Genomic DNA, 7,316 nt, shown 5'->3' with positions numbered 1-7,316 from the left:
TGACGTCAGTGCCGGTTGAATTGCTACTGAGGCATATTATAGGAATCGACCAGTTACATTTAGACGCTGTCCTAACAGCTATCAAAAGCTGAGTGTTGTCTCCCACAATATTAGAGCACTCTACGCACTGCAGCTACAATTGAGGTTATGTGCGCCGCAAATGTGACCTAAAATCAGGTTGTGACAAAAGATGCTGTATTGGAAGGCTCACAGAATTTCGACCTCTCTAAAGGTCGCTCATTCACGGATCGTGCGTTTTATCTCGACACAAGATTCACCAATCATGCATTTTATCTTGACGCGAAACTCGAGTCGCTCATTCACCAATATCAATCCAATATTCAATATTATTCCGTTTTTAGAAAACGCCTCACTAGCTGCCACGCTCACACATTCCAATTTTTGGAGCCGTCACCACATCCTTTCTTCGGCACGGTTTCCTTACCCACTGGTGGCACAGGCTCGTCGCTCGGAACATTGCCTGTAAACCTATTTACCAGCGGTATACAAAACGGACCGCAATAGCACTAAAAGAATAACTTGCGCTTAGCAGCGGCACAGGTTGGAACACATGCCTGCAACACCCCTGAATAGAAAACGGGGACGTATTGACGAACTTCAAGATATGCGGTTTTCGTTTTAGAGGGGCTTCGCGAAAAAATCTATACGATTGAAATATGCTTGTTAATCTATCCGTCTTCCGAAAAGTTGATTTGAATTTGTGACTAGTGTAAAAATACCAAATATACCGTTAATTTCTCAATCACCTTACTTTGAAAGCTTCCACGCTTCACCGTGATCGCGTGGACCATGCAGTGAAGTATTCTCAAAACGCGACGGGGCCGTTTCGTAAAGAGGGCCATTGCGACGGTGTGCCCAATAAAGCGCTTTACGAAAACCGATAATAACGTCGTTCTCAATACGCTTTCATTTAAAAAGCAGACAAAATCGCGCAGGTGCACGTCAGGTACAAATAGTTTCTGTCAATTTATTCAGGCCCCTTAAATAAATAATGCTTTCTTATAAAGCGCAGATTTTTCTGGATCCTTAAAGGCTGATATAGGTGTATGGAAGTTTACTGCATTCTGCCACGATATGACAGCTCCCACTAGTTTTATGCAGGGCCTTATTGAAAAAAAAATTGTATGTCCAAAGCTGTGTAACATTTGTAATGTACTTTTAGTTTCGGTGTATGCCTATGCACAATATCAGTCATGTGCAAATGTTAGGCAAAAATGACAAAATTTTATTTTTATTAATTTTTATTATTTTTGCACCAGTTTGTAGAATATTTATTCTAATGCATTCTTCCCCACAAATGTACTCGATTTGTATATCAAAATGTCAGTACTCCACACCCCAATTTCTGAATCACAAATGAACACAAATATGTTACAGTATTGTTGACAAATACAGCTATTCATATGACTACAGCAGTTGCCACCATGACAGTAATGTGGTATAATTGTGCAACCACAGCATTTGCTCTCACCGTTTTTCCCGTAGATAAACAAAAACGACCAGGTACTTTTCTTCCAGTCATATAAGTGTGGCCTGTTCTGGGTGTTGGATGTGCACAGGTTTCGAGTGGTATTGCAACCATATACAGATATGCAAGATCAGTAGCCCTTGAGGTGATTTATTGCAAGCATGTGACCAGCACCAGCACGACACTGAGCAAAATCATTTGCACATACTGTTCTCGCAGCATACAATTGAGGAAATGGTGGCCCACATTGGCAAGAAATATTATCATACAAGCAAAACAACATATACTTAAGAAAAGTACAAAATGACAGTTGTAGATGCCTTACACACACCAGACATGCTGATATTTGTTCTGCAGGTCACGCTACATAGTGAGCAGCAGAGAATAAATAACAAACAACAGTTTGTAATGGTTACAGGTATTGGTCTCAAAGGGTGGAATTAATACTTTTGAAGCACTTGCAAGAGTATAATGCAGAAAAGCTTAGTTGACATAAAAACTTGACACAACAAAACATGCACATGATTTGAATCACGGTGGGTGAGGAGTGCTACAAAAGGCTATAAACATTCTAATACAAGGTTAACCAAAATGTTGTTGAATATTGTACCTGCAAATAATAAGACAGTTTTCTGTGGCCCTATATATACTCTTCAGTTGTCGCAACTGTAATTGCAATGTAAGCACTGCCAATAATACAGGTGTGATCACTGAAAGTTGATGGCAAAATTACTCGTTACACTTTGAGCAGGTAGTTCGCATTTTATTTTTATGCCACATGGCTCGTCCGAGCATTGCTGCCATGGATGCTATACGAGACAATTTATACAAAACCTGGGGCTGTGAACACCTACCACAATATGGTAGCCCGCGCTTCTACTTTTGCATACATTCACCAAGTCTCCCAGAGTTTACCATTGCACTCTGATGCCATGCAAGTATTTGACAAAATGGCAATCTTTGAGTGATGGAAAAACATATTGCATGTTTAACAATTTACTGCACAGACTGTAACAAAATTATATTGTAGGTATTAAAATAACAAATTCACAGCTTAAAAACATATCTGTAATCTGTTAAGTACCATACTTTACCACACTGAACCTACTCTTGGTGTAACCAATGTTAAGGTTATGCTTGGTTTCATTTATTGGGCTTAACATCCCACAGTGACTCAAGCTATGAGAGATGCAGTAGTGGAGAGGTAGGAAAATTTCGACCACCTCGGATCTTTTAACAATCACTGACATTGCACAGCAGACGGGCGCCTATGTTTTTGTCTCCATCGAAATGTGGCCACCATGGCCAGGATTCAATCCTTCATCTTCGGGTGCAGTAGTTGAGCACCCTAACCACTGTAACTCCACTGCAGGTAGACATTAAGCTTAGTGCTCAAATATAATCTCCTGTTTACATGTCTCGAATTGGACGTTACAACCAAAATAAAGTAAAAAGATGTTTATGCTCCATCTGTTATGCTCTATATGTACTGCAATGCTAAACAGCTCAACAGCAAATACTTCAATGCACACTCTTGCGTAGGCTTCAGGATGTCAATACAAGACTGACGTAGCACATAGTGAAATAAGCACATTTGCATAATTATCCGGTCATGAGAAGTCACCCAGTGAAAACATTAATCTCAGTGACTAGCACAGGCATAACTCATTTCACATAACTGTACTTAAAGCAGGAGAAATCTTGCTGCACCATGCCTTCGCGCAGCATAAATCTATAACCCCAGTGAGGATAAGCATGTACAGACACTTCATCTTGCACTTCCATTTGCTTGCCTATGCTGCACGCATACTCCTGGGACACGTTGTGGAGTTAGCACCTCGTCATGATGCTGGTCCACACATGGTCCAGTGACATGTGCTGCTGATCATGGAGGGAATGGAAGCAGCGTTTCAGCTGCCCTATTGTCCTACAAAAAAAAAAAAACCATCGTGAGTGGGCTATGCAATGCCACTATAAAGTTGGTGACGCGCGTAACGCAAGTTGCTGCAGTCAAAGTGAATGCATATGCAGAATAATAAAAATTTTCTCTCCATCATGATGCATTTCAAATAACGCCACATCTGCTCTGAGTAACCTGTGGTTTATGGAACTGACATCTTCATAATATGCTGTACATGGAATGTATGTTTTGAGCATTTGTTCTTCCAGGCTATCACACAACCTGTAAACGTGTCCGGTGAAATGTAATGCAGTAAATACCCTTGCATCATTAATGAATGGAAATATTTCGATACCTTCATTTAAGGAAATATATATCATGCTCAAATGACAAAATAATGCTATGATTTTTGAACAAATCTAATTGCTAAGTAAATATTGATATGTGTCATTCAACAAATATAACTCGACTGACACCCAACCATAATTTGTTTGTTTGCTGAAAAGCTCCCCCCTCCCACAGGCTTGGCCAAAGTTATTTGACTGCAGTGTTATTTAACTAGTAAACAAATGCGACATCAAAGTTAATTTCTTTCAGCATACATTGTTCGCTCAACAACACTTGCAACTGTACCAAGCTGTTCGAACAACACGGACATCCACAACCGGTCAGTGCCCGGGATACCATGCAATCCAATATTTAGAATGTGCTGCGCACCTACCTTTCAATCACTGCTCTGGTGGTGCCGTGAGCTGCACTGTATCGCTTTTTGCCGCACATGTCCGCATTCTGGAGCCAAAGTCTGCATGGATAGCCACTGCAGCAGGATGCCGGTGTGAGTGCCCGGTTTGAAGAGCTGAGCGAGGGCGCTGTGTGTGAGCACTCGTGCGTCATATGTGCCACCGGGCCACTTTGCGACCACATCGAGGATCTGGCACTTGCTGTCCACTGCAAGCTGCACGAAGATGGAGTGGTAGAAATGCCTATTTATATGTACGCTCCCTCGTACAGCTCATGGGCCTGGATCTTGACATGAGTGGCATCGATGGCGCCCACGATGCCAGGGAAACATCCAGCAGCACAGAAGTCGCTCATGCAGCCCGGCAGCTCATCCTGGGATGGCCAGCTGTAAAGCAGGAAACCTGTATCACTTCTGGTGCGCATATTCATCAGTTACAGTTGCAGGTAATCATGTGGCGGCACAAAACCGAGATTGAATTCCATGCTGATGCCATTGCGTAGCAAGACTTGTCGTCCCTTACTCCATCGGTGACGTGCCGATGAGGCTCTGAAGAGGATGCAGTGCAGAGCACATGCCCTAAGTGTCCAAGGCCAGCTGCCGAGATGGATCTTCGCCACATTTTATGGACATGCCCAGGAATGCAGCCGTCAAGAATAAGACGACTACAAGAAGTTGGATCGGCTGTCGGCTACACAGGAGGAACATTTACACTTGTGGCTAATGGACAAATTAAGAGCCGGAGCTTGCTCCGATTCCTTGAATAAAATAGACTGCATGATTCCCTTTAAGTTAAAAGACAGCCTCTGCCACATGGCAAGCCTAAAAAAAAAAAAAAAAAAAAAAAAAAAAAAAAAAAAAAAAAACTTGTCGTAGATTCTGTATGATGCAAACCCTGTCAAGGTGCGCAATCGGTACCGTTGTGCTCGATCAAGGCAATAAACGCTTATGACCGTAATAGGTGAAAAAAATAAACGTTCCTGAAAATATTGCTTCGCTGTTGCTAACGTCCGCTATGGGCCCTGTATATCACAACAACCGCTAAATAAAAGTACACGATTTAAGCACTTTCTTCTATTTCTTCCTGCCTTGACTCTACTGGTCAAGAAACATCACAATAGGCAAAATGGGTGAAATGACAACGGCGTCTCTTACCGTGTCCAGGCTGCGGCGTTCCGTTTCAGTGCGACAACGACTCTTCTTACTGCCCGGCTTGCCGTCGACTCGTCCACGCCGACCGGTTCACTAGCCTTTATGAGAAAGCCGCCGGTAGCAAAAACTTCAACGCCAGAAGCACCAGGCAGTATGAAGTTATCGCATGACTGCGATGAGTCGGGCTCGGTTAACGGATGCTGACCCTGCCGAAGCGAGATCGCAGCTGCAGCTCAAACTCGCAGGGATATTTCCTGTCCCTGAAAGCACTTTCACGACACAAGTGGAGATCTGCAACGGGCAGCACGCGATACTGACGCTCCGCAGGCATTCGACGAACGAGAAAACGTGAGCGAACGCACACCACGCCGATCAACACACAACGAGTGACCATCTATTTAGTTTTACGGCCTCCCAAAACATGACGACGGGATTTAGTGCAGTTTCAGTTATTTTGTAAAGCTGCCGAGAAGCGGCGCGCACATCCTTATTTGACAAAACAACGCAAGAAAGGCAAGAGTTAAAACAAAAACAAAAACGCGCATATGAGCGTCAAGCCAAGCGCTACTTCTAAGGCGTTGCCACCTCTCGGTGAAATTTTGCGGCAAACGTCGTGACTGTCCAGCTCGTTCATAGGCTTTGTGCAGGCATCAAGTCTATCTCGGTTGGCTCTGTATGTCCCTATGGCCAGCGTTCTTAGCCTAGATTTCCCTACGGCTTAAGTCGCTTGCACAAAACTTTCAGTGCGCGTTTAAGACAGCGGTTAAGACGGAGCTTAAAGACAGCGTTCAGGCAGTCTTAACAGTGCGGCTGCTACGGCTGGATACACATGATAGACCCCTTCGAGCGTGGAAAACGTGCAACTAAGTTTTTCTGTACCCCTTCGTGTTGATGCAGAGGTGACAAGCGTCCTCTCGGAGTTGTTTAGTGACTGGGAACTTGTGTCGACGTTCTTCCGTTGCTCTTTGGACTGCCATGCGAGTCGCGCTGGCTTCGTCGGCTTGAGGTGAGCTTGAACATTTTCGCCATTCTTTTGCGCGGGTGCTTTGCTATGATACGTCTCTCCTGTATTAAACGGTGAATGCAGTAAAAAAAAAATAATAGTACGCGAAACGTAGTGATGCTCTTCATCAGCGTTTTGTTTGTGCTATGATACCGGGCGATGCAGAATAATTGATGGTGCGTTTCCGAACCCATTTCTTGGTTGCCGTATTTGTCGTCGTAGTTGTTGCGACGCACATATTTCTTTTTTTTTCGTTTTCCCTGTTGTGTGTACTGGCACCGTATATCCCACGGGGGCCTTTAGTGGTGTGACTATACGGCTAAATGCGGCACGAGCTGCCGGTTTCAAACCTCGCATGAGTCTCGCTTGCTAATCGCCTCTTTCTTTCCGCTCAGTGTGTAAAATGGGGCGTGCAGCTCAAACATGCGTTCGTACCGCTACATGTAGGTTCCAAATCAAGAGCAATTGAAACATGTGTCACAAGTGAAACACGTACGTCTTGTTTCCAGCCGTCATTCTCCGGAGGATGGGCCTGGCGTGAATACATCAACGAAGTGTCTAAAGGTACGTCCGACGTATCCATTCGATTCTCGTAAAGATACGGCGGACGTCGATATACAGGCTCATGGCTATATGCACGTCGAACGCGGCCATTGCTACGCGTGAATGGATCTCATCCTCTATGATATCAGCTAGCCGCGACTCTCGATGAGGTGCTACGAAGAGTGCATCCGTTCTAACATAGATCACGGTCTTCACTTAGGGTTGTGTACGGCAAACATCGCTGTCAAGCACATAGCCGCAGGCGATATGCTACGTACTGCACCAGCTCCACCAGCTGGCATCGAGATACGCACATTCACGAGCAGCTTTCGCTTCGCACTAAACTATCACCTCGATCTGCCCGTAATGCGAGCGAGCTATTCCTAGCATTTACGCTGTCTTAGGTCCTGCATCGACCTCCGAAGATCTAGCGCCGGCACAACACACACACACCTCGCCGTGCAACTGAACATTCGGCAGTCCAAAGTAT

The 7,316-nt window shown here is 44.4% G+C and overlaps 1 long non-coding RNA gene across 1 annotated transcript; it reads right to left on the bottom strand.

Annotated features, from left to right (window-relative positions):
* Positions 1 to 1,105: 1,105 nt before the first annotated feature.
* Positions 1,106 to 5,765, bottom strand: LOC146172035 (uncharacterized). Its single transcript, XR_014702707.1, has 3 exons — positions 5,284 to 5,765; positions 4,111 to 4,515; positions 1,106 to 3,416 (listed from the first exon to the last, which is right to left on the bottom strand). It is a non-coding gene; the product is annotated as an uncharacterized LOC146172035 (long non-coding RNA).
* Positions 5,766 to 7,316: the final 1,551 nt, after the last annotated feature.

The sequence above is a fragment of the Amblyomma maculatum genome, unplaced genomic scaffold (assembly GCF_055883805.1).
Source record: "Amblyomma maculatum isolate TAMU_Amacu unplaced genomic scaffold, ASM5588380v1 scaffold_15, whole genome shotgun sequence".
Taxonomy (NCBI): Eukaryota; Metazoa; Arthropoda; class Arachnida; order Ixodida; family Ixodidae; genus Amblyomma; species Amblyomma maculatum.
The sequence above is the reverse complement of the archived record's forward strand: the minus strand, read 5'-3'. Positions and strand labels throughout refer to the sequence as shown.